Below are 25,544 nucleotides of genomic sequence, written 5' to 3'. Positions count from 1 at the left end.
TAAACGGAAGTCCACACAGCAGCCGCGGCACAGTAACCACAATGCCTCGACACTCTGTAAAAGGCATAATCATGCCACATCACGACGCTGCTGGGAAACATAATCCTCAATAGCCTCTTTTGCATAGCATTTGCGCATAATGACTGGGCATTACTTCATGTACGCTCTCATGGTATGCATATGTGTAACATACTATATGTAAATATGTATGTATGTGTGTGCAAGCATCTAGAATTATAAGCACTGACAGAGGGGCGGTTGAGTGGTTGGCAGGCGAAAGATCAGACTGAAAGCACAATTAAGAGCTCAGAAAGTATTTAAGAAAAAATAGAAAAATTAAAACAAATAAATGCACAGGGAAGATATATGTAAGTATAAAGAAATTTGCAAAGTACACTGTGGGGCAAGCAAAGGAATGTGGGCTCAAATCGGTTGGCACGACGGAGACTGAAAATATTTTTTTATAACTGAACAATACCTTACGAGTGAATTTGAAAAGTTATGCCCCTTTTCATGTTTGACAAAATTTTGATGACAACTTCAAACTTACGACCGAGCTCTAGTTGAAAAAAATAGACAATTTCGCATTTAAACACAATGTTTTTGTTTCTGTAGTTTTTAGTAGGTGAAACAATTGAAATGACTCCTCGATCGTTCGAAGTTCTTGGTGGAATGCTCCACCTATTTTTCGCATTCATCCCAAAATCTAGCGGTCTTTTGACTTTTATTAATGATATAATCTGAGTCCACACATTTTGGTTTTGGTATTTCTAGATCACAGGTTCTCAAAGTCAGTTGATTCCTGCTCTGAAGTTTTTTATTAATATTTACCTGGCTTAGAACGTCTATGTGTTTATCTTATCCGAAGAACTTCATCCTTCGATTATGTGAATTAATCTCAAATAATGCTCCTCTCATTGTAATTCATGGCTTGATTTCAAATCAAAGCGGTTTCATACCTGACCATATTTCGAGTTTGGCTACTGAATATGAACACACGTTTTTTTTTAATTCAAGGACAGCGCGAGCCACAAGAAATTTATATACGACTCATTCACAAAATCTGCCATATCGGGATCGACTTCGGAAGCTTACAGCGCCTATGATCTGATCTAAATATAATGTTTTCAAAGATAATAAATTTTTTGAAGTACAACTTCTTTTGACCCCGTATCACAATTAGTCTACTGCTTCAGTTTGAACCAATTTTAATTTTCTTTGGATTATTCCGGCTAATGATACTCGTATGAATTTAAAACTAATATCTTAAAATTAAAAAAACGATAAAATAACCGAATGTGTACCAAACTAAGAAGCTTTAAAAAGGCTGAAAATATTTTTAATGAAAGTTGCCACCTATCAAAAATTCAAAAAAAGGTTTCAAAAAGCTTTGGGTTGAAATATATTTTTAACGATGGTTGCCACCTGCTAAAAATTGCCTTTGAATAAATTGTTAAAATAAATTAAACTTCACAACCAAGGCATCAATGTAAACAAGTTTAAGAAAAATAACATCCCGAAATGAAATATATTTTATAAATAATAGTAATTCTTATAACATCTGATCGAATTTGACTCGTTCTAGTCCATTTAAATTGTGTCGCTGAATCTTTTGCAGAAATGATGACGAGGAGAGATCGCAAAAGATATGCTTACCAACATAGCTGAGGACCCTACATTCAGCAAACGCATCATTCTTGCTGACGAGGCTTGAAGTTTTGTATATGCCGTGAGAAATATCGAATACTCCAACGAATGGCGTTCCAAGAATAAACCGAACCCAAAAAACCCAAAATTTGCTAAAGACATTGAGTGCCATTCTACTCGAGGCCTAAAACAAGTGTTTGGAAAATTCAAAAGTTGAGCATGTCCTGCTTGTATTGACTTAAAATGAGCCTATTGAGGAAGTTATTATAAAGATTTATATTAATAATACCACATATATGAGAAATATTGTTTTTTGTCAGTCCAGATGCTATATAAATATTTTCAATATCATCAGTATTTTTAAAGAGAACTAAACTAAATTTAGCTTTACGCCAGGTGTTTCCTCATTTTACGGAGTAAAAAAAAAATTCCATATAAGAACATCGTCCCAAACGACATCGCATCTCGTTACCTCCAAATAGAATTGTATCTCAAAGACCTGTGTAAAATTACATGAAGATCGGTTGAGTAGTTCTCGAGTATTCTTGCTAACCGACTTCAAAAGTACAGCTTCCAGAAAAACGTATTTAAAGACGGCGCACTTAGTCTAGCTGGCTTCGAGCACACAAGTTCTCAAGCCTGTATCTCCGAAACGATTACTCGGAACAACTTGAAGATTTATGACAATATTCTAGAGATGTTCTGGAATTTGTGATAGGCTCAAACCACTTTGTATATTTGTAAGGGTCTTTTTAACTTCTAGGATACACAATTATCGTCTGTCTAAATGAAATCCCTGTTGGGATCGACCTCTTAACCCAACCTAACTTAACCTAGCTGCATTTGTCACAAATTTCCATTATCTTAAAGCCAATTTGGCGCCTGTTTACATTTCTTTAGCCAATACTGTAAGAGCAAATGAACTGAGCAAAAAATAAATAAAATATTTATGAAAACTAAAAACACTTTGAGGGCACACTTAAACATTTGACTTGGCTGATGGCTGTTTGGCAGCAAATATAAAAATAAAGGCAAATAAATAGCTATGTGCCAGCCAGTGTGTAGTGCAAAAGGGAATTAAATATATGAACAAAAATAAAAATAATAAAAATTGAAACACTTTGGCAACAGAAAATAAAAATAAATACTTACTAAACAATGAGGCAAAATCAAGCAAGAAGCCGGCAACGGCAACCGATATTGATGTGGTTTTGTTAGTTGAAAAGAAAATTGTGAAAGCGAAGAGGCCGATGATGATGCATCGTCAGGCATGCGTATGTAACTATATATGTCTGCATGTATGTATGTATGTTAGTATATATTGACACGGCGGCAAATGGATAAGTAGGCGCGCACAGACGCATGCCTTCACATAAAGATAAATGTTATATCCATTAATGATGATGTGTGCCGATGACGAAAGCAACGTCATCCTTTTGTGGCAATCAGCGCACAAACACACATGCATAGAGAACACATACATAGAACACACATATACCATACACATATGAATGCGTACTCACATATGGTAGCCAAGTGCAAATTGACAAAGAGCAAATAGTCGCATATTAAGCGTGAGGCGTTTGATGAAATGTCGATAAACGTCAAAGAACCTGACTAAAGACACGTACAGCGAGAGCCTAGTGGGCGCTGAGGACTTGCAAAAACGACGCATGACAAAAATACGCGCTTATGAATATGAATGCCATGAGGGTATAAGGGTTAGCAATACCAGCGGCATTCTGCAGCGGATTCGAGCGACAGCAGGAACAACAGGAAGCAGGTAGAAACTTCCATCCGGAAATCATTGCATGGAAAGCGTCGCAACGAGTGCTGGGCATAGAGCAACGTCAAGCGGAAAGAAAATGTGCTGGTCTCATTTAAAAAGGTGACGCAGCTAGGGAATGTTCTGGTTGACAACAATGAGCCAACGTTGACATAATAGCTGTCTGAAATGCACTTTGTTGTTTTATTTTTCTAGAGGTGTCTGTGGATTGTGTTAGCCAGACAAACATTTGAATGTAAATAAGTTGTGGCGATTACGTTATTGACGACAAACACAATTAAATCGTAATGACTAGATAAATAACCGAAACTTTTAGTCTTGCTACAGACAAGAGAATGATCTAACTTAAGTGACGTGTAGGTGACACAATGCATAAGACCGACGAGAGCGTGACGAAGAAAAGTGTTTAGTGGTATAATGTGTCCGTGAGTTCATGCAGGTGGCATTCTTTGTAGAATGGCAAGCAAAAAGCGAGCAAATAGTCATCACTAGAAAATCAGATGAGAATTTGTAACTTAAAAGTTCTAAAACTAGACTAAATCGTAGCCGAGAAAGTAGCTTGTTGGAAAGAACTATACGAAATGTGAATATATAAAGTCTGTGGTGAATAATTATTTGTGCAGACTAATACAATATGGAGTCATGTGTATAAGTTCACGCAAGTGAGGAAAGTTCTCTGATTGCCATTCACTTGGGAGTGGCCAGAAACGATTCTTTAACATATGACACACGCAGCTCACAACTTCCGGCCCTGAACCAAGTATCCTCTGGGTAGCCAAAGAACATCCCTTTTAAGGCGAGATAAAGTGAAAAGGCGAAACATCCTCTTCGCAGAGTTGTGTGCTGGGTTTGGGACCCGCCACGTAAAAAAAACGCACCCAATGAAAAATAACAATCAGCCGCGGATGAGAGACCCCCGTTTTGATGACGATGGCAAACGAACTAAGAATTATGATTTGAGGGCATGCACCTGGAATGTCCGGTCCCTTAATTGTAAAGGTGCCGCTGTCCAGCTGGTTGATGTCCTCGTTAGAGTGAAGGCTGACTTCACCGCAATCCAAGAAATGCGATGGGCACGACAAGGACTCAGGCGAGTAGGTCCTTGTGGCATTTACTATAGTGGCCATATAAAGGAGCGCAAATTCGGTGTGGGATTCGAGGTGGGACAGAGGCTCCGTCGACGAATACTGTCATTCACCACGGTGGTGAATGAACGTCTAACCAAAATCCTCATCAAGGCGAAATTCTTCAACATATCGCTGATTTGCGCTTACTCCCTGACGGAAGAGAAGGACGATGTAACCAAAGATGCCTTCTATGAGCGTTTGGAGCGCACCTCTGAGAATTTTTCCCCCCACCATGTCAAAATCGTGCTTGGCGACTTTAACGCCAGGGTGGGCAAGGAAGGTGTCTTTGGCATAACAGTCGATAAATTCAGCATCCACGAGAAAACATCCCCAAATGTGTTGAGGCTGATCGACTTAGCCGGGGCCCGAAATATAGTTATCTCTAGTACTAGATTCAAGCTACCTGGCTGCCTCCGGATCGAAAATTCTACGAAAAAATGCGGCGACTAACAGAATGTTTCAAGACGGGAACATACTCTTGTAGAACCCAAGGAGGTGATCTAGAAACCGATGTCCAGAGCATACTAAAATTATAAAGGGACAATTGTCCAGCCTGCTGAATGGCAGTGAGAGCATAACGCCAGGAAAAGGCGAACCCGATTCTCCAATCGATGACGATGAAGCAGACGTTCCATTGCCCGACCATGAACAAGTTCGAATATCAATTACCCGTCTGAAGAACAACAAAGCGGCGGAAGACGTTTAAAAAGTTTAAGGGTGTTTCAAAGAAATTGTGTGAACTCAGTCTTACCAAAATAAATTAATGACTATTTCTAAGAGTTCAGACGATGTAAAACTATTCAATGATTCATCGAAGTAAATGTGTATATAAAACATCAACTAGATGTGGTCCAAAAAATACCACAAAGAAACAAGTTTAGACGAAAAATACTATCCCTTATGGTGGGTATTTACTTCTACATAGTATATCGTCACCTAAAATCCAAAATAACGTAACAACATTTTCAAAAATGTGCAGTGGCATGAATGAAACACGGAATAAAATGGAACAGGAGTGAAAAAAAAAATTTATATTGGTTAAAACTGGTTTATATTTGAGCGCAGAACCTGAAAATGTAATGTAACATTATGCATATAATTTGAAGTAGTGAATCGTAATCAAAAATATACTCAATTTCGAATTTTTTGATGATACGTTATTTTGCATTTCAGGTGACGATATGTACCACTGTAAGTAAGTAAAATGTTACGCTTGGGATGAAATGCTGCACTGACAACAATGCCATCATAACGCCACCCAAAGTTATGTATGACGTCATTATAAACATACATTGTACATACACATATGGATGTTGAGAATGTTGGGGCGGTGTTTGTCTGAATGTATGGGTGTGCGCACGCGTTCGTTCGCTTGCGATTCATATCGTGCAAATTTATATGTAATTCACTAATGAAATTAGAATACATATGAATAAGTGACGAAAACATTTTGATTACGTGCCGCATGAAACTTTCACGATTTATATAACACGAAGTTGCAGCGTTAGTGAGAGCACGTTTAGTCACTAAGAATAACAACAAATATACATAGTTTAATTCTGGCTTCAATATACGTAAGCGGAAGCGGGCATTAGTATGTGGTTTTGTATTTGGAATATGAATTTATAATTATATTTTTAAATAAAGTGACGTCAACTCGATGTAAGAGCAGAAAATTTTTTTTTTAATTAAAATCGCGACTCAGTACGTATTGGAAAAGCTTTATTTGCACTGGAATGTTAAAAATGGGGCACAAAAAATGATTTTAAATTTTAGCGGGTAAGCTTTATGCTATTTTCAGAAGCGGTTTGTATGTGTTTTCTGTAAAAATTATATCACTTTTTATATCACTTTTTGTCTTATCTGGCATAAAGTTTTAGATGTTCACATTTTTTTAGCTTGGCGCCAAAATGTAGGCAATACTGCTTCTAAAATGTATGGTAAAATCCACATCATTATCCTTAAAATTCATAATATGGGTCGGAACTTGAATAAAAGTGGACGTCTTTAAAAGATCTACTCTAAATTACAAGATTACGAGCCCACCAATTGACTGGTGACTTCGGAAACATTAAATAAATGCGAAGAATATTAGTTAGGTCTGCCGTAGTGGGTTGGAAAAAAAGTACCAAAAAGTGTAACGACCACACCGAAACTATATTGATCTTCACAGGGTCATTTCTTATAATACAAAAATGTATAAAATGATCTTTATCTTGATTTTAACCGGTCAGTTTGTATGGGAGCTATATGCTATAGTGGACCGATCTGGACAATTTGTACAGAGATTGTAATGTTTTTATAAACGATACTCTAAATCAAATTTCGTGCAAATAACTCGTCAAATAAAAAAGTTTTCCATACAAGGACTTGATTTTACCAGTCAGTTTGTATGACCGCTATATGCTATAGTGGACCGATCTGAACAATTTGTACAGAGATTGTAGTGTTTCTATAAACGATACTCTATATCAAATTTCGTGAAAATATCTCGTCAAATAAAAAAGCTTTCCATACAAAAACTGGATTTCGATCGTTTAGTTTGTATGACAGCTATATGCTATAGTGGTCCGATATATGTGATTCCATCAAATGAACAGCTTCTTAAAGAGAAAACAACATATGCAAAATTTCAGTTCGATATCTCAAAAACTGAGGGACATATACACAGAGGAACAGGCAAATGGACTTTACTAAAGCGACTCAGCTCGTCAAGCTGATAATTTAGATGAATAAATAAATGAAATAGATACTTCATAGGTTCTCCGAGTTTACTTTAGGTATAAAGACAGCACTCACTATCTTTGAAGGATGAAACGTAAATAAATATAATTTCTTTAGCCTCGACTTATGCAACAATAAATCATGATTTGTTACAAAAGTTTGAACAACTCTAGCAAAATAAAAGAACACATAATTTATTACAAAAAACGTCAATTCAAATGCAATTTGCACATACATAATATACAAACATGTCTACACAACAACAACAAATCCACCCTCCACTGCACACACTTGGATGGTACGCGCAAGATTTCGTAACTCCGACGAGCTGTGACCAATTTATCGGATTAGAAAACGTTTTGAAATTGATAGCATACTTAAATAACTTACATACATACAAACACATATTTATAAGGGAAAAAAATGTTTAAGCATAAATGCAAGCACTCACAATCTTTGATTAAGCAGATACCGATTACACACGCGCGACATCCTTTTGAAGTGTGCAGAGCAAAACGAGGCGAGAAAGTGTGTGTACGTAGTGGTGCATTGGGGGCGGTAGATAAATCAAACAGAGGGTGGAAAATGGCTTGCGCTCACACCCTGCTTTGCTCCAGTGCAGCACTTGTGCCAGCACTCCGTCTAATGCACTTTAAAATTCATTCATACATGAATGAAGCGCAAACAAAATTACTGCGGTTATGCCAAGTCTACAAAAAAGGGTAAATACACACTCATGCATTGCACATACACACGCTTATGCATATTCATAACAAAAATCATTTAAATTGAAAGTGAAGGCAGCACACTGTACGCCTCACCTAGAATCCTTTGGAGGTGGGCGGCAAAGTTCACGAGGGTTGGTTGGCAACAAAGCCGAAACAGTAATAATGGAAAGCGTTGCAACAGCCGTCAAAGCTCGGCCCACCACCCTGCGAATCCACCCCTTATGCAAGCATAACGAACACCAGCAACACAACAAAACACCATGTACAGTACGTAACGGCGTATGCGGCAGCGTTGCAATGAATGCAAGTCTATACGCCCCAAAATTAAGCGCCTGCAAACAGCAACGGACACACACACATGCGCTGCGCTGAGCGAAAAAGGGCACAGCAAGGATATGACTGCGTTTGGGGGATAGACGCAGTCCTGAGGCATTACGAAGTACATATGCAAAAACTCATCAATAATAAATGCGCCGACAGTGAGCGCAACAAGATACATACTGTACAAAGAAGTACAACCGTACGAGAGTGGTCATGCGAATATAGGGTGTGAGGCGAACTCTGGTAAGTTTCTATAGGAATATACTTTAAAAAAAGTTCAAATTTTAATCAAATTTAAAAATTTTCCATACAAGCACTTGATTCCGATCATTCGGTTTGCATGTCATATATTATATATACATATAGTAAACCCGTTCCTACGATTCCGACAAATGAGCAGCTTCTTGAAGAAAAAAGCATATGTGCGAGTTTTCAGATCGATATCCAAAAAGTAACGCTTTGGTCGCGTAAATATAGATGGAAAAGCGAACGAGTTTTTTTCTAAGAATACATATGGACATATTCACCAAAATTAAGTTCTCTATTTAAGCTTTTTAACCGAGAAATGAGCAATCAAAACTTTTTTTAGGAATAATATTGCAGTTAAGATTTATTTTCAAGACCCAGCGACTAACAAAGACCAAACTCTATAAGTCCCTCATTATTCCCGTCCAGCTATATGTTCCAGAGGACGATGACACCATCGGATGAGTCGACAGTACTTGCTTTCGAGAAAAACGTTCTGCGAAAGATGTATGGTCAGTGGAACGATGAGCTCTACGAGATATAAGACGACATTGACAAAGTTCAGCGAATTAAGAGACAGCGGCTGCGCTGACTAGGCCGTGTCGTCCGAGCTCTAGCTCTGAGAGTATTCGAGCCAGAGAAGCAGAAGAGGAAGACCTCCACTCCGTTGGAAAGACCAAGTAGAGAACGACTTGGCTAAAGTTAGACATTTCATCTTCAAAAAGATAACACAATGTTTGGCAAACTCGATAATTGTATCGACTTAATAAACCAAGTTTTCATCTCGAACTGAGGAATTCCTCTGCAGAAACGTCAGATCCTGAAAGCATACATTTCTTTGAAAGTACTTCACGGTTCACGAGAGTATGCTAACGAAAACTAGTTGGAAAGGTTCTGAGCCTTTAAAGCATGTACTCTCCATTAATACGTTGTTTGAGTAAACCTATTGGTACACATTTTATTCAGATACCAATTCTTGTAGCATTCTAAAATTAAGGAAAGCGACATTTTCTTGTTAACCAAGCAAAATATCTTAAGATCCCATTTCTACGACTTCTGTCGATGAACTCTTGATACAATTTTGCCGAAGAGACTCGACATAACGATATGACGTCGAAACTGCCAAAGATTCTAGCTAATGTCGCTCCAAAAATGCGACACGATAAAATCGGTCAAAACATCCGAAAAATCTTCTTCCGGAAACACGCCATGAGTCCATTGAAACAATAAAAAGACATTCACTGAAGGTACCGAAGACAATCCAGACCTAGTCTTATATCAATGTTATGGAAAATTAGTTTAATCTTTGGCATGCTTGTAATGTTTCCTAAGAAGCCTGTTTTAAAGACGAGAGATGATAAAAGTTTGGAATAAAATATGTTAAAAACGTTTTTTGTTTTTGTCAATCCGCGTCTTATTTGAACATATGATAAATAATAAACGAGACATATGAGGGCTGTCCGATAAATAACCGACCTAACCATGATGCACGCGACTTTTCAAAATTTTTTTTTTTTATTTTTTCTACATAGCCTCCTTGTAACTCCACACACTTCTCCCAGCGATGCTCCTATCTCTGCAACCCTTCCAAATAGTACTTGGCGTTTTTGTCTGCAAAATACGAGTTCACGAAAGAGATTGCCTCCTCATTTGACGAAAATCTTTGGCCGCCGAGCGCAGTTTTAAGTTGAGGAAACAAAAAAAAGTCGCTTGGTGCTAGATCCGGTGAATAAGGTGGATGGTCAAGCAGTTCGAACCGCAATTCGTGGATTTTCGCCATGGCGACTGTTGAGATGTGAAATGGTGCGTTGTCTTGGTGGAACAAGACTTTCTTTTTTTGCAAATGTGGCCGATTTTTCGAAATTTCTTCCTTTAACTTGTCCAATAATATGCGTAGTATGCTCCTGTTATAGTTTTTCCTTTTTCAAGATAGTCGATAAAAATAATTCCATGGCTGTCCCAAAAAACACTCGCCATCACTTTCCCAGCCGAATACACAGCTTTAGGTTTTTTTTGGGGCTGGTTCCCCCTTTTCAATCCACTGTTTAGATTGGATTTTTATTTCGGGCGTATAATGATGAATCCAAGTTTCGTCTACAGTTATCAATCGGCGCCAAAACTCGGTCTTATTGCCTCTAAACTGAGCCAACAGAGCGCTGGAAATGTTCATGCGCGCACGTTTGTGGTCTAGCGTAAGCAAACGCGGCACCCAACGCGCGGACAGCTTTCTCATGCCCAAATCTTGGTTTAATATGTGACAAACAGTTTCTTTTGACATCTTCATAATCTCAGCTATTTCCCTAACTTTAGCCCGGCGGTCGTCTAGTACCAATTGATGAACTTTAGCGATGTTATCGTTAGTGGTGACAGTTTTTGGACGCCCAGGACGTTCATCATCTTCCAAGCTCCTGCGACCACGTTTAAATTCAGTTGCCCAAAATTTTACGGTGGTAAACGATGGTGCAGAGTCACCATACACAGAGTCCAACTCATCTTTGATTTGTGAAGGCGTATTGCCCATCAAAATAAAAATTTAATTACCGCTCGATATTCAATTTTTTTCATTTTGGGGAAATCACCGAAATAGACTCACAAAAACGACTGTCAACAGATAATTGCGCAAGATAAATTTCTGAAATTTTGGCGAGTAGCTATTATAATATGCACAATTTGAAATAGAAACTTTTTTTTTGAGATGTGCCGCTAGCTTTACGTTGAGGTCGGTTATTTATCAGACAGCCCTCGTACTTCAAAAACCTCCACTATCGCACTTTCTTTCAAGAAAATCTAAGTTCAGACGGAAGACCCTGTATGCACTCAATACCATGAAGAGGGTATAAAAACGCAATTTACTGACGAAATTATGCCAACAATGAAATATGGAATGGGCAGACTGTTGGCTGAAGTAATATTGTGCGGCAGTACAGTAGCAGCCAAAGCGGCAAGATTGTGTATAAAACACAGCAACAGCAAATACAACTCAGGATGAGGAGGGTCATATCGGTAGTGTTGGTAAAATGTGCATTATCGCACGCTTTGGCGAGTCATTAAAAAGCTGCCACACAAAAAACGAAGTCAACGGAGTAGACAGTGAAGTAGAAAAACGACCAATAGACCCAACAGCGCACAATTGCCGCAACGGCTGAGCAGCCCGAGTCGCCTGTCTATGCATAATGAAGTATGCACGGGCGTGCAGACAACTGTGGCTGGCAGGATTATGTAGAGTGAGCACCCGGTAGCCGGTTAAGACCGATACGAGCGCGGTAAGCCAAAGCTAGCTAGGCGGATAAGACAGCAACAACAGTAGCGGCAAATGAGAGTTAAGCTGTGCGAGTTGCTAGGCAAATATCGAACTGGCTCGGAGTGCACCCATGTACAGCTAAGGCTATGCACAGTGAGGTTAAGGCCTCACCAAAGACGCATGTGTGTAGAAGCTGGAGCTGGTTGTCTGCTACGTTGCACGGCTGCTGCTGCTGGGTTTGTTCACCCATTTGCGCGCTCGTTTGTTAGTCGCTGCTTAAGTGTTTGTCGGTGCACCCGATACGCCGAGTGCTCCGGTTCGTTGCCATCGGGAAGTAATAAATTATTTAGCATGCATGCAAAATAATTGCAAATACGAGTGAATGAGTGCATTCAACAGCGCTGAAGTGGAGCTATTTGGCAAATACTTTGTGTGAGGAGCAATCTGTGCAGTGGCAGCCGAGCGGCCTACCAGTCATACTGCTGCATCGGTACACAGAGGCTGGCAGACAGGCTGTGCAGCACAGGCATTGAGAATTGAAGTGCGGTTTCGTAGCTGTTCCATTGCTGCACACATAAAGGCTTAAGCCGACCGGCAACCAAGCGACGACCCGACAATCAACCCAAACGGCCTAGCCAGCGAACCAACCAGTCAGGCTGCCTGCCAGCTTCAGCCTACCAGTCTGTCTGTCTGCCTCTCGAAGCGAAAGGAGTGCAACAACAGCTTGGAATACAACAACAACAGTAAGAACGGTAATATTAACCACTTTAAGAGCAACGAGTGGCGATTCAGCAAAAGCAAGGCAAAAAAAAGCACGAAGCAAGCAACAACAAAAAGCAGTTCAAAATTTGTGGCGTTGCAAGGAAAAGCTGTTGAGGCGCTGAGGAGGTTTTCTGCAGCGTTCGCTGTGAGCGTGGCGTTTTGTGCCTGTTTCATCGGCGCTTTTTTCGCCATGCAATAATTTTGTGCATCAGCCTCGATTTCTGGTTTTGTGCTGTGCTGCGCTCGGCTCGGTTCGCTTTGGTCGCCCGTTCGTATTGACAGTTCAAGGACCAGACCAGACAACGTGGAACGAAAAAAGATATATAAATAAATAAAAAAAAACAATGCTTTATAAAACAACAACCACCACTTGGAGGTAACGATGTAACAGCTACAACAACAAGTGAAACACAAGCCAACGACTGCTTCTGCTGAGCGGTAATGGCAACGCAGGCTATTTTACGCTTTTTTTTGCAAGCCTGTGCGCTTTTTCTGTAGCTTTTTAATCTTTTTTGATTTTACTTAGCTGCTTAACTGGTTAAAAGGCAAAGGTAACTGACGTTGCTTTAGCTTACTGTAAGCGTGAAGGTAAACGTTTTCATATGGAGTTCCATTCACTCGCTCCATAACACTTCTTGGCAGCCAAGCTGCAAGTGGGCATTAAATAAGGTAGGATGTACGAAGCAGAGCAAAAGCGAAGAGCGAAAATTATACTGCAGTAATGTTCCTATTGAGAATATTTCCGCAAAAACAAAGAGAAAAGCAAAAGGTTGTATGCGTGTGAATGTTGGCGACATATGGGCGATGTGTCAGTATGACAAGTGATATCAAAAAATTATGAAATTTGACTTTTAGAAGGTTCATTTTTGGACCACATGGTATAACAGTTTTTCAAATAGATCTTATTATAATCGTAGCGACGAAATTTTAACAATCTTTGACCAACATCAGCTTAATGTATACGAGTACCAAGCTTTTCAAAGGCTTTCGCAATTCAGAAAAGCTTTAAGTGGTTTTCCTCTGAATCAAGAAGATACTAATTTGATAACGGCGGCTTTCGACATCATCGCCAGAGGAGAGGATATCAGGATCCTGCTGAGATAGATAGATCGAACTGAGAAGTTAGATAGGGCTTTTCGGAAAAAAAAATATTTTTTATTTAAGAGATCATTTTTTTTAACTTTAAACGCGTTTTTCTCGAAACGCAATTTTCAAAGTCGGTGGAAAGTTTTTCCGAAAGGGTTGGACCGGCTGGCTTAAAATTTTCACACAACCTTCTAAGATATGTTTGTCAGGTAATAACTTGTAGAACTCCCAGAGGTGATCTAGTGACTGATGTCCAGACCGAAATTATGGAGGGAACACTGAAACCACAACACCAGGAGATCGCGATTTTATGACGATTGAACAGAAGTTCCATTGGCCGACCATGAAGAAGTTCAAATAGCTGAAGGTCAACAATGTGGCAGGGGTCGAGGGATTGCCGGCTGAGCTATTCAAATATGGCGGCGAAGAACTGACAAGGTGCATGCATCAGCTTCTTTGCAAGATGTGGTCGGATGAAAGCATGCCCCACAATCTGCGCCAACTACCGTGGGATAAACTTCTGTCGAGCGTACTGTGTGACAGGCTTCACTACCATCAACAAACTGATTGGACTTTATCGAGGTTCATTCAGGCCGGGAATATCAACAACTGCCCGGATATTTACCATGCGCTAAACCTTGGAAAAGGTCCGTGAAAAGAAGATCGAAACACTACATCGTTAGTTTTAAAGCACGAAATAAGCGAACGAAATATATTCTGTCATCGAACAAAGAGTCGTCGCGCTCGCGATTTTGCTCCCACGTTACGGTTGACAGTCATAACTTCAAAATTGTAGATAATTTCGTCTATATTGGTAGCAGCATTAACACTAAAAATAACGTCAGCCTCGAAATGCAACACAGACTCTTGCCAACAGGTGTAAAGTAAAGTCCTCTCTCGACGAACAAAGACCAAATTCTACAAGATACTCATCATCACCGTCCGGTTATATGGTGCAGAGAGATGGACGAGGACAACATCTGATGAGGCGGCGTTACGAGTTTTCGAGATAAGAGTTCTGCGGAAGATTTATGGTCCTTGGAGCAATGGCAACGGCAAATATCGCAGTCGATGGAACGATGAACTGTGCGAGTTATACGATGTCATTGACATAGTTCAGCGAATACGGCTGGTTGGCTGGGTCATGCTACTCTAGCTCTGAAAGTATTCGACACAGTACTCGCCAGTGAAAGCAAAGGAAGAGGAAGACCTCCACTCGTTGGAGAAACCGGGTGAAGAAGGCCCTAGTTACACTTGGAAGCCCCAATTGGCGCTAAAAAGCGAAAAGAAGCGGTTAATATAATGAAAATTTTTGAAAAACATAAATTCGTTCACTTTTTCAAACAATTTCCGAATTTAAGACTCTCAATTTCGATTGTTTTTGAATTTTTTTCATTTCCATTTCAATTGTTTATTGTAGCACAAGTCGTTAAATCGACAGGCTCTCCTTTTGTCATGGTCCGTCTACGACCGTGACATATTTAGCATGAAATGTGATATGATTTGTTGATAAAAAGTGCTGAAATTGCCCATAAGCGCTGACACCTGGCTTGTTAAGGCCGCATATACAAGTCGGCTTAAGACAAGAACATGTGTTATGAAATGCTAAACACAAAAAGCTAAAAATGCCCAGCATAGATAGAATATGGATTTCTTTTGTGCATATTATTAGCTTGTGATCTGTTTTTTTTTATTAATTTTTTCTTATGTTTTCACTTTTTATGATTAATTTGGCGTATCTGTTTCGCCATTTGTTTTTTTTTTTTTGTTTTAAAGTGCTCTTAAACACATACACACACAAACTTATAAAAGCTTTATATAAATGTTTGTCTGTGTGCACTTCCTGTGGCTGAATTTCATCAAAGAGTGATGTATGTACTCGAAAATTTTGCATTTACTACGCTTATCATATTATTTTCATGTATAAATCTTATCAAAACATTTTTTAGATAAACGTACAAGTTAAATAAGTGAAGGTCATTTGGTTGAATGCCAAATCTTATCTTCAAAAATTTGCTGAAATGAGTTTCACTGGGAACTACTTCTCTATTGAAACATTATAGCTGGTAGGAAGTTTATATAACTACTACTATTACTATTGTTATGAAAGCTCCATACTAATGTGGTGAAAGCTTTGTTATGAAAGTTTGATACTAATGTAATGAAAGCTTTTCACAAGCTTGTGATGAAAGCTCCATACTAATGTGGCGAAAGCTTTGTACTGATGTTATGAAAGTTTGATACTAATGTGATGAAAGTTTTATACTAATGTGATGAAAGCTACAGCGTCTACTAATAGGGATTGTCACAGCTCGTGGCAGTTTGTTTACAACATTGGGTCAAATTTTGTCAGTGTGTTAAGGTTTGTCATTTCATCATGACATGTAAAACGTTTGGAAATTGCACAAGATTATTACGTAAATAAACGTTCTCCGAAAAATTCAATTTCATATTCCCAAATGAGGTCCATTGCTGACTTAATAACTTCTTCAACAAACAAAATTGTAGCTATTGGGGTGATTGAAATCCTCGTGTGGTGCAGGAAGCGCAATTGTATCTCTAAAAATGTACCCCTTGGTGCGGATTTTGGTATGGCGGACCTTATTTCTTTCGAAAGGAAAGAAAGGGAAAGGAAATACGATACAATTAATAGCTATAAAACGGTGTTGTCCGACGTTTTCTCTGAAATCGACGGGAACGATTTCTATTCCCAACAAGCACTGTCATATTTCACGTTTAAACATGGACGCGTCCAAAGTTTGACAACTCGTTAATTTCGAGAAACGGTGCAGCTAAATGGCCGCCAAGACCATGCCATTTGACGCCTCTGGATTATTTTCTCGATGGGTATGTTAAATCAAAGATTGGTAATAATGTGGTGAAAGCTTTGTACAAAAATGGAGAAAGCTTTGCACATACAGGTTAAAACTTATATATGCTTAAGATCAAATTGGACTCGGACTGGTCCATTAAAACGATAACATCGAAAAAGTTGATGAAACAGTGCTTGAACATCATCCGTATGAGCCGAAACCGAGGAAACACCAAATTTCACTGAAGGCACCGAAGGCCAGCCGAAGCTTATAACAGGGGTATGGAAAATTTAATTAAGCGTGTGCACGCTTGTAACCTCGGAAACCTGTTTTGAGGTCGATAATAAAAATTTTTATTATCCGGGTCATTTTTGATCAGATAGCATTATATAATATATATTAAAATAAGATCAAATAGCAGCTATGGAACAACAAAATTAATAAAAATTTATCAAATTTATCAAGTAAAGAATCAAAGTTTTTTTTTAAATATTGGGCTACGTAACGTTTTTCAAAATTCTTAGAGTTAATAGATATAGTAAACATGGGTGCGATCACTATGAGAAAAAAATCGAAAAATTTTTTGCAAGAGAGAATAACCCCAAATTTTAAATTTCGTTTCGCTTATAAGGTTATTCTCATCTTTCACAGACTGTACCTTAATGATCGTATTAAATATAGTCAACAGAGAAACAAGGAATTGAGTTCGAAATATCGAAAAATAATATGCATAGAATTTTTAACCAACGCAAAATACAGAATGACAGAAATTAAATGAGGTTGAAGGCATTGAAATGAAATTTGCTTGCTGCGCCATTGCCATAGCCGTGGCCGCCTTATCAAACCCCGTGGGATATCACATTTATTTGTTATTTACATTTTTTTTTTTATTTTTGTGTTGATAATGCGGTATTTGCGCACATATACCTACATGCATAGGTATATATTTATGGTATGTATAGGTGCTTTAGCTAGAATTTTTCACAAATGGTCGACAAATAACACCTCCAACCATAGCATGGCACCGCCTGAGTAATACTTATACTTGCGAAATGAAAAACACAAATAAAACGCAATGAAAGTTGCAAAATGAACAAGTAAACAACAACAAATTAGTAGAAAGAAACAATAATAAGACAAGTTGAATGGCGAAAAATCCATTCTCGACAACAAAACCGGCAAACTAAACAACCGTTTCACGAGTCTGGCGCTTCATTCAGCTTGTGGCTGGATGACTAGACCGCCAGTGTGGTTGACTAACTAAATAAAAGTCTGTGTGCTTTGCAATTAACAATTAAAATTTTAATGTCCGCATTGCTGTTTGCAGTTTATTTTTGCTCGCATGACATTCGGCGAGAAAATTGGAAAAAGACGAGAGCCATCCAGCAAAAAGACGAAGAAGCTGCAAATGTGTAAGCAAAAACCCAACAAAAAACAAACGTGCTTGCACTGCAGAGATAAAATACCCTTCACAAATAAAAAAAAGTTTCGATACAATAACCTGATTTCGAGCGTTCAGTCTGTATGGCACCTATAAGCTATAGTACTCCGATCTGAACAATATGTTCGCAGATTGAACCCATCCCTTGGACAATAATCTGTGCCAAATTTCCTGAAAATATATTTTCAAATAAAACAATTTTCCGTACAAGGACTTGGGTTTGAGTGATCAGTTTGTATGGCAGCTAACCGCTATAATGATGATATATCGGCGATTTTGACAAATGGGTAGCTTAATGGGAAGAAAAGAGTCAGATCAATGTCTCAAATGCTGAGGGACCACTACGCGTAAATAGGGTATAAAAAAAGCAGCTTTTTCGAGCGGTGCCGATAGCAAACACTGTTTGGACACTTCTTATTGGCGGCACTTAGCCAGCCAAACACGGCCTGAAGTAGTTATTCTTGTTCTGTTTTTATAAAAAAAAATTTCTTTGACACTTTGCTGTAACAGAAATCATTCTTTTTCTGGCGCTGCTGATTGTCAGCCTCAGTTTTGCACTCTTCCTTGAAAGGCAAAAGCCGGACGAGATTTTTTCTTCCCAGCCTAGTAAGCCACATTGAGGCCAACCAGTTTCAGTCATGTCCAGTAGCTGACGAATCCAGCAAAGACATTCACATTGCATAAGCACATGCTATCTGCCCTTCTTGCGCTCTACGAAGCGAACGCGTATGCGTACTTTATAGTGAGTGTTGTCGTTATTATTGTTGCTGTTGTGTTTAAGACTATTGTACCAGTGAATGGCGGCCAAAAGGATTTTTAAGTGTGGCAAGTACGGGCGTAAGCGAGCTAATAACATTTTGCGTTTTAAATGAGCGTGCGTTAGTTTGGCGCCAGTGGGGGTAGGGGCGGCCAGCATAACGTCACGTCGTTCTGAAGCGAGGGTGAAACCGAATTATGCGTTGGAGGACAACATTAACGGGCAGTGTAGCCATAGTCGTCGCCATCACTACCAAAACAACAGCAACACACTACAAAACTTTCGCCTACGTGTGTGTGTGTATGTGTGTGCGCAGCACATTTATAGTATAACATTGAAGGGTGGGTGATGAGTGTTGGGCGCTGGCTGTTTTGACTAAAATTTTGTTGTTGTACATTGTAAGCGACAGCATAGTAGTTGCGCGCTAGAGCTTTGACAATGATAATAATGATGGCGACAAAGCTAAGCAAGTGTCAGAATGGCTGAAGGTTACACAGGAAGCGGCGTCAAAGTGGCACAGACATTGAGACTGGCAGGTACACATGTACAGGCATACATATAGGCACTTAACAGCATTACCTTTTTGCTGTTTCGTATTTGCCACAAATGTATGTACATACGTTTGTGTGCACAAACGCTCGTAGGCAGTGAAATATCGATCGACATAGAAGTGAACGCGCCTTTTAGGCAGCGGGTGGTTGGACTGGCGCTCGAACGTTTTTAAAATTATTGACTGATTATTTTATTTCCGCGACGTATTGTGTATTTTTGGCAGCAAAACGACTACGTTTTAATGCAACAGTATTTATTTGAGTTGATATGTTGTTTTTGTGCATAAATTTCTGATCAGTTTTCCAACTGAGAAGTTGAAGATTATTTGCGTTTAGTCATCACTGGTGATATTCGGCTACAATCGTGTAATGATGTCAAGGCCTTTAATCATTTATGTGTTTACAAACATTTGTACATTCAAAATTACATATTGTTTGTGATACACTGCCGCCAGTAACATGAATAGCAATAATTCTATATCCAGCTAAGCTTTTATTCAAATTATAGCGCTGTTGAGAGCCTTCGGACACAAAACAATTTATAATTTGAAATTACAAAGGTAACTGTATTGATAAGCTCTTATTACAAGGTGTACACACCTACAAATTTACATAGATTAAAAAAAAATTGAAACGTTAATTATAGAATCGTGGCTCAAAAATTAAACAAAATTTATGTTAAATATCTGGGAAAATCAAAAATTGGCTATCGTTGCAGCTAATTTTGAAAACTGCCAGAAGTCTTTTTAAAACCTAGAACTAGAAATGCATTACTGCAATTACATACAAAACTTATTTCCTACAGCTATAGCCAATAAATAGGTAGGTACCGGGCATTATTATAAAATTTAAATTTCTACGGCAATTTGCAGAATTATGTCATGGTTTACAAAAACAAATGACAATACAAAAAACAAAGAGAAATACCTAATTACTACAACTTGACAAGAACGAATTGGAAGCTGCACACAATGTATTACTTGTCAATAGAAAAATAAAGAAACAAAAATAAAAGCTTGCAACATTATCTATTATTATTACCATAAATTGATTGAATTAGTAAAAGTCGTGGAGCAGTCCATAAAAAATATTATATAAAACCTTGGATTGATCTTAGTTGCAGTAACTATGGTATATGCTTATGTACATATGTAGCAAATCGGTGTATATGGATCGCACAGCTGCACGGTACAATGTACCGCATGATTTTCAACAGACGAACTAATCAACTGTAGCATGTAGCGGCTGCACAGTTGATGTGAAGATGGATAGAAACTATACATGTAGTACATAGTATATACGTAGACGTGCATGCAAATGTACGGAATGAATGATTTATTAGCACAGACAATATGCTACAAAAGTATAAAACAAAGAAAGGTAATCAACAAAGACCAAATCGAGTTGCACTGAGCTGGAGCACTCGGACAGCTTCAAATACATACATACATGTACAAATATATCGTGTAAACTGCGGCATCTATTCCAAAGTCCATCATCGTACACAATTTACAGTTGATTGCTGTTTTTCTATCTTCTTTATTACCGATTTTATTACTAGCAACTATCAATGAACGTAAAATACAATTACTCTTACAAAAAAATTATCTGTATATGTACATATGTATGTATGCAACAAGCAGCTTAGTATCAGTTAGCATTAGATAATCAATAATAAACAAGCTAAATTAAGGGAACAGCAAATTAGAAAATTGAAGAAACTTTACACGGAAACAATTTTTTGTAAATATCGGGAATGTGGAGTTCCTTACTTGCTAAGTCACCGCAAACAAGCTCTTTAAAATAACAAAAATTATAAACATAGATCTTATGCATATACTATGGTATTTATGTTAAATGAGGTACATACCTTTACAATTGATTCTATATTTACAATTTATATTGTTTATTCCGTTGATTCAGTATTATTTCTTAGGATTTGAAGGAACACTTCGTTGTATCTGCGATCCTGTTTTAAAAAAGGTAGTTTGCCAAAAATTTCCACGGTGGCAAGAACAAGTACAAATACACAGCAAACCTGACACTTCAATACTAGGGTACTCGAAGCATACGTTTCGCAACACGGCGAAAGAAAGTTGCAACCGCGTTAAATTGAGCGTTCTATTATAAGAAGGCGCCAATGCCGAACCTAAATGTTGATAAATGTCACGCTATGACGTCGAAAAGTTGAGGAATATGAAGATGTCGAAACGACCGACTACGACGACGACCTAGCCACTGACAATTGGGGGACGTTTGGACATTTTTCGCCTCACTTGCGGCACACATTCACATTCGCACTTTTCACTTGCTTCCTCTTTCACTAAACTTTTGATCTGTTTCGTATATATCAACGTCAATACACGTTTAATATTTTTATTTGTATCTAACTACACAAGCACTTTTTATATGATTTGAACTTTTCATTCAATATAATTATTGCTACGACAACAGATATATACAGAATTGTAGAAAAAATTTATATGTGGAAACTTTTTTGCACAGCTAGCAATTATTTCACTTCTGCTATCATTCGCTTCAATTCAATATTTGTATGTGCACTTTTCCATTCTTCTTTCACATTCACTTAACGCCAGCAACAACGACGTCGACAGCACTCGATTCACTTTGACACTGGAAGCAGCGCGTTTGCTGACTTTGCTTTTGCTGCCATTACCTTTGTCGACGTTGGAATTGTGCAGAGCAGCGAAAAAGGAGGGGAAAAAATACTGTCGGTTGAAAGGTCCGCGGGGACTGGATACGAATGCGCGAATGCATGGAGAGAGCGAAAAGCAAAGAAATTTTTTCACACACAACTTTCCGACCGGTTGGCGGTTTAGATAATCAATTTACACTTGTTTTTTGTTTATAACTAAAGTAATATTTAGAATTTATTGTTAGGTACTGGTTAATTTGTTAAATACTATATATTTATTTTAATGTTTCTTTTGCATTTCACTGCGATTCGTTCTTGCACTCGCGAACTCGGCTGCCCAAAAACACTTCAAAAAACTTCTTGGACGAACCAAATAGGGCTGCTGTAGTGTTATGATATTTTATATTAACATACGAAAAAATCAACTCTGATTTATAGGCGTACTAAATTTTTTATTTCTTAAGTTTAACTGAAAGGAAAATCTATTTTGTATTGACCAAATATTATTTTGAAAAAGATTTATTACGTTTACTCAATTATAAAATGTTATGAATATAAAGAAGAAGGATTTTGGCTTTTCTGCAGTGCTCAAAAACACTGTTTATCATAAATGCTCTAATGCGTTCGATAAAATGTGTCAGTCTTTAATTTATTTTGAGTTCCTCAATGTAACTTTGCTCAAAATATTAATGTGATTAAAAATTTAATAAAAAAGTACAGTCAAAGACTTTATTTCAACTTTCATGACCTCAAAAGATCTGTATTTGTTTTGAAGATAATTAATAACTTTTTCTATTACGTGAATCTGCCCTTTAATTCAACATTTGTGTATAACCAATTACTTATGTGAATTAATCTGTCGTTACATTCAAAATTTGCAAATAACCAGTTACATAGTTTTAACTTAGGTATAATTTTTTGAAGTGGGCATATGGCTATAACATATATATTTGAACAATTTACAACAATTACTGACCGCTAAAATTGAATAGTCTATTCCAGTTGGTTGGCAGAGTAAAACGATGACATATTGAGTGCAACCCTGTGGGAAAACATATTTTTGAAGCAACAAATTGCCATCGCTGATCAGATTATTCGAAAATTTCGACGAGTGTGGTTGATTTTGTTGGAAGTGCTATTCGCGTATAAAATATTTCATTTATATCAGCCCCTGATGGAAATAAAATCTAATTAAATACAGTAGAATCGCGGAAAAATTAACAAATATTCCATATTAATAAGAAGTGTAAGTGATAAATAATACTGTGGTGTTTCTAATTATGTAAGGATTTAAGTGTGCGGTCATTTATATACACAATTAAAAAAGAAATGGTGATTTCATTCATTTCGCAACTCAAGTTGTGTTGAAAGCCATAAAAAATTCGATGAAAAGTGGTAGTGGTAGTGAAACAATTATAAAATGGGAAAACAAAGAACGAATGTTGACACAAATAGCGGAGAAACTCCAGTGACTTCAATATGGCATCATCAATAAAACTTGATTTGATAAGTAAACCTAGACATTTGTGCTACAGAATTACTAATTATTAGTCATCGTATCGTTAGAATAGCACTGCATTTAAATATACATGCGTTTGTATGCACAAGGAAGATATAAATGCATAAGAAAACAGTGCCACTCCCCATTTCCAACTCCTTTATATTGGCTAGTTTCAGCGCTTATGCATGATATGAGGCTCCAGCACATATAGAACAAGTTAACAAACGCCCACAATAAATATACACACATACACATATATGTATTTGCTAGATTTTTGAGTTTCGTCTACTAAAATAAAAAAAACTCGTACTCGCTGTGAATGAATATTATTTTGTCGTCAATATAAGATACATTGCTTTTTCTACTCATATTCTTTTACCAATGTTGTTGTTGTTCTTGCTTTACGCTAATCACAGTTTCTTGGTGTTGTACCTTCAATGCTATTTGCTCGTTGTTTTTGTTGTTTTTGAATTGAGTGTTGGTGTTGCTCTTATTGTATATGCGTGGGCTAAATATAGCCAATACAACCCACTAGCGCCAACATCATCGCTTTAATTTTTTGAAAGGAGACACATATGCCCTCAATGTTTTTAATTTATGTACATATATTCAATATTTATGGAATGTACTTTAAAATTTTATTAATAATAAAATTTGTTTCTCAATGTTATGTACTTTTAAATTGCAAAATGAATTACTTATTTAGGGCATAATACCATCCTGGGGTGTTTTCTTTTTAAATTTTTGAGACTTGCAGTCTATAATATCCACGTTAAACGGATCTCACATACATATGTAGATGGTTTATCATAAACACCTCGACACTATTTTTGATATTGTAAATGTATGTATGCATATATTTTATATACACTTACTAAATTGTTCATAAATCCATACATATTAATATGATAATTTTTAATATTCCTTAAAATACACATGTATAATATGTATGTAGATTTGCTAATGTGTTTGTTTTGACAAGTATTTACTAATGTTTTTGTTTGTAAGACTGTATTTTCGCGTAGATCTAGTTTAGCCAAACATTATTAAAACTACGGAAACAAGTCTTTTCAATTCAATACGTGCTCTTTATTTTAATGTCAGTCATTGAGTTGGCGCCAATAAGCGCCGCACTATATAGTCCCTTATATACACACGTACATAGATATCCCTTTGCGTGCTATTAGCACTTTGTTGACCTGCCTTTATTTAGATACAATTACACTTCCTCTTTAGACCCGCACCCATTGTATTAATTGAAAATCCATTTATGTTGCAAAAGCACGATTCCAATGCCAGCCTATACAGGCGGTGTGCTATTCGTCACACTTTCAGACGGCGTTATCTTGCCGGGACTGTCGTAATTGTTTATTGTAAAATTTTATATGACTGTGCGTGTGCATTTCGTATATATGTATGTACATATTTTGTAGCTTGTACATTTATTTATCAGCCTTCCTTTTAGTATATACATAAATATCTTCATATGTATGTAGAATTTCTCAAAGTTTTTTTGTTTACTGTGTGATTTCATTTTCTTGGACACTACCTACCTTTCATTTAGCTCATATATGTATGTATATAGCACTGTTCAAAGCAGATGAGTCATTTTGGCTCACATTTTGATTCATACGAATTCGTGCTGAGTGTCTCAGACAAATCAACAAAAGCAGCATCGAATAACGTCAGCAGCGCTAGCGTATAAAAAAAGAAAAAACATTAAAAGTAAATAAAAACTCTTTAATTGCCAATTTTTCTAAAGTTTCTCATATGTATATATTTTAATATATGAATTTCTGCTTATATAAATGAATTAATTATACTGTATAATGTATTATCAAAGAATGAATAATTTATAAATTTTATGTAACAAAACTACATAATCTCAGGTTCCGCTTTGTTGTGGTTAAATAAAACATCTGGGTTTCAAATTTACCTAATTTCTATTTTTTAAATAAATGTGTAAAGTACGTATGACTCTTCTAAAGCCTGTATATTCTTATGCGTCAGCTTATACTTGGAATAGCAGTTGGTTCTAATCATTAAATAAAAAGTTAAAACCGTGACACCATGTTCCCATTTTCATCGATTGAATCATTCTATATTAGGTTATTAAGTAAAATAATATAAAAACGTGAAAGTAATAAAGATTATCTG

General features: G+C 37.3%; 2 protein-coding genes across 5 annotated transcripts in view; one reads left to right on the top strand and one right to left on the bottom strand.

The window, feature by feature from the left end:
* LOC105229445 (rho GTPase-activating protein 21) overlaps window positions 1–22,251 on the bottom strand; it is a 122,256-nt gene extending 100,005 nt beyond the window's left edge. The window contains exons 1-2 of one of the 3 annotated variants that reach the window (XM_049456295.1): window positions 21,908–22,251; window positions 21,101–21,672 (exon numbers count right to left, since the gene is read on the bottom strand). The gene's annotated coding sequence lies outside the window, so the exon portion shown is untranslated. Of the gene's footprint in view, window positions 1–21,100 lie in introns of all 3 variants that reach the window. The other 2 variants (XM_049456294.1, XM_049456296.1) reach the window with 2 other exon arrangements.
* Window positions 22,252–22,967: 716 nt separating this feature from the next.
* The window catches only part of LOC105228808 (integrin beta-PS), a 13,685-nt gene continuing 11,108 nt past the window's right edge, over window positions 22,968–25,544 (top strand). The window contains exon 1 of one of the 2 annotated variants that reach the window (XM_049456606.1): window positions 22,968–23,132. The gene's annotated coding sequence lies outside the window, so the exon portion shown is untranslated. The remainder of the gene's footprint in view (window positions 23,133–25,544) is intronic. The other variant, XM_049456605.1, reaches the window with a different exon arrangement.

This window comes from Bactrocera dorsalis, chromosome 4 (genome assembly GCF_023373825.1).
Source record: "Bactrocera dorsalis isolate Fly_Bdor chromosome 4, ASM2337382v1, whole genome shotgun sequence".
In the NCBI taxonomy this organism is placed as follows: Eukaryota; Metazoa; Arthropoda; class Insecta; order Diptera; family Tephritidae; genus Bactrocera; species Bactrocera dorsalis.
This window is presented reverse-complemented; position numbering and strand designations above follow the sequence as displayed.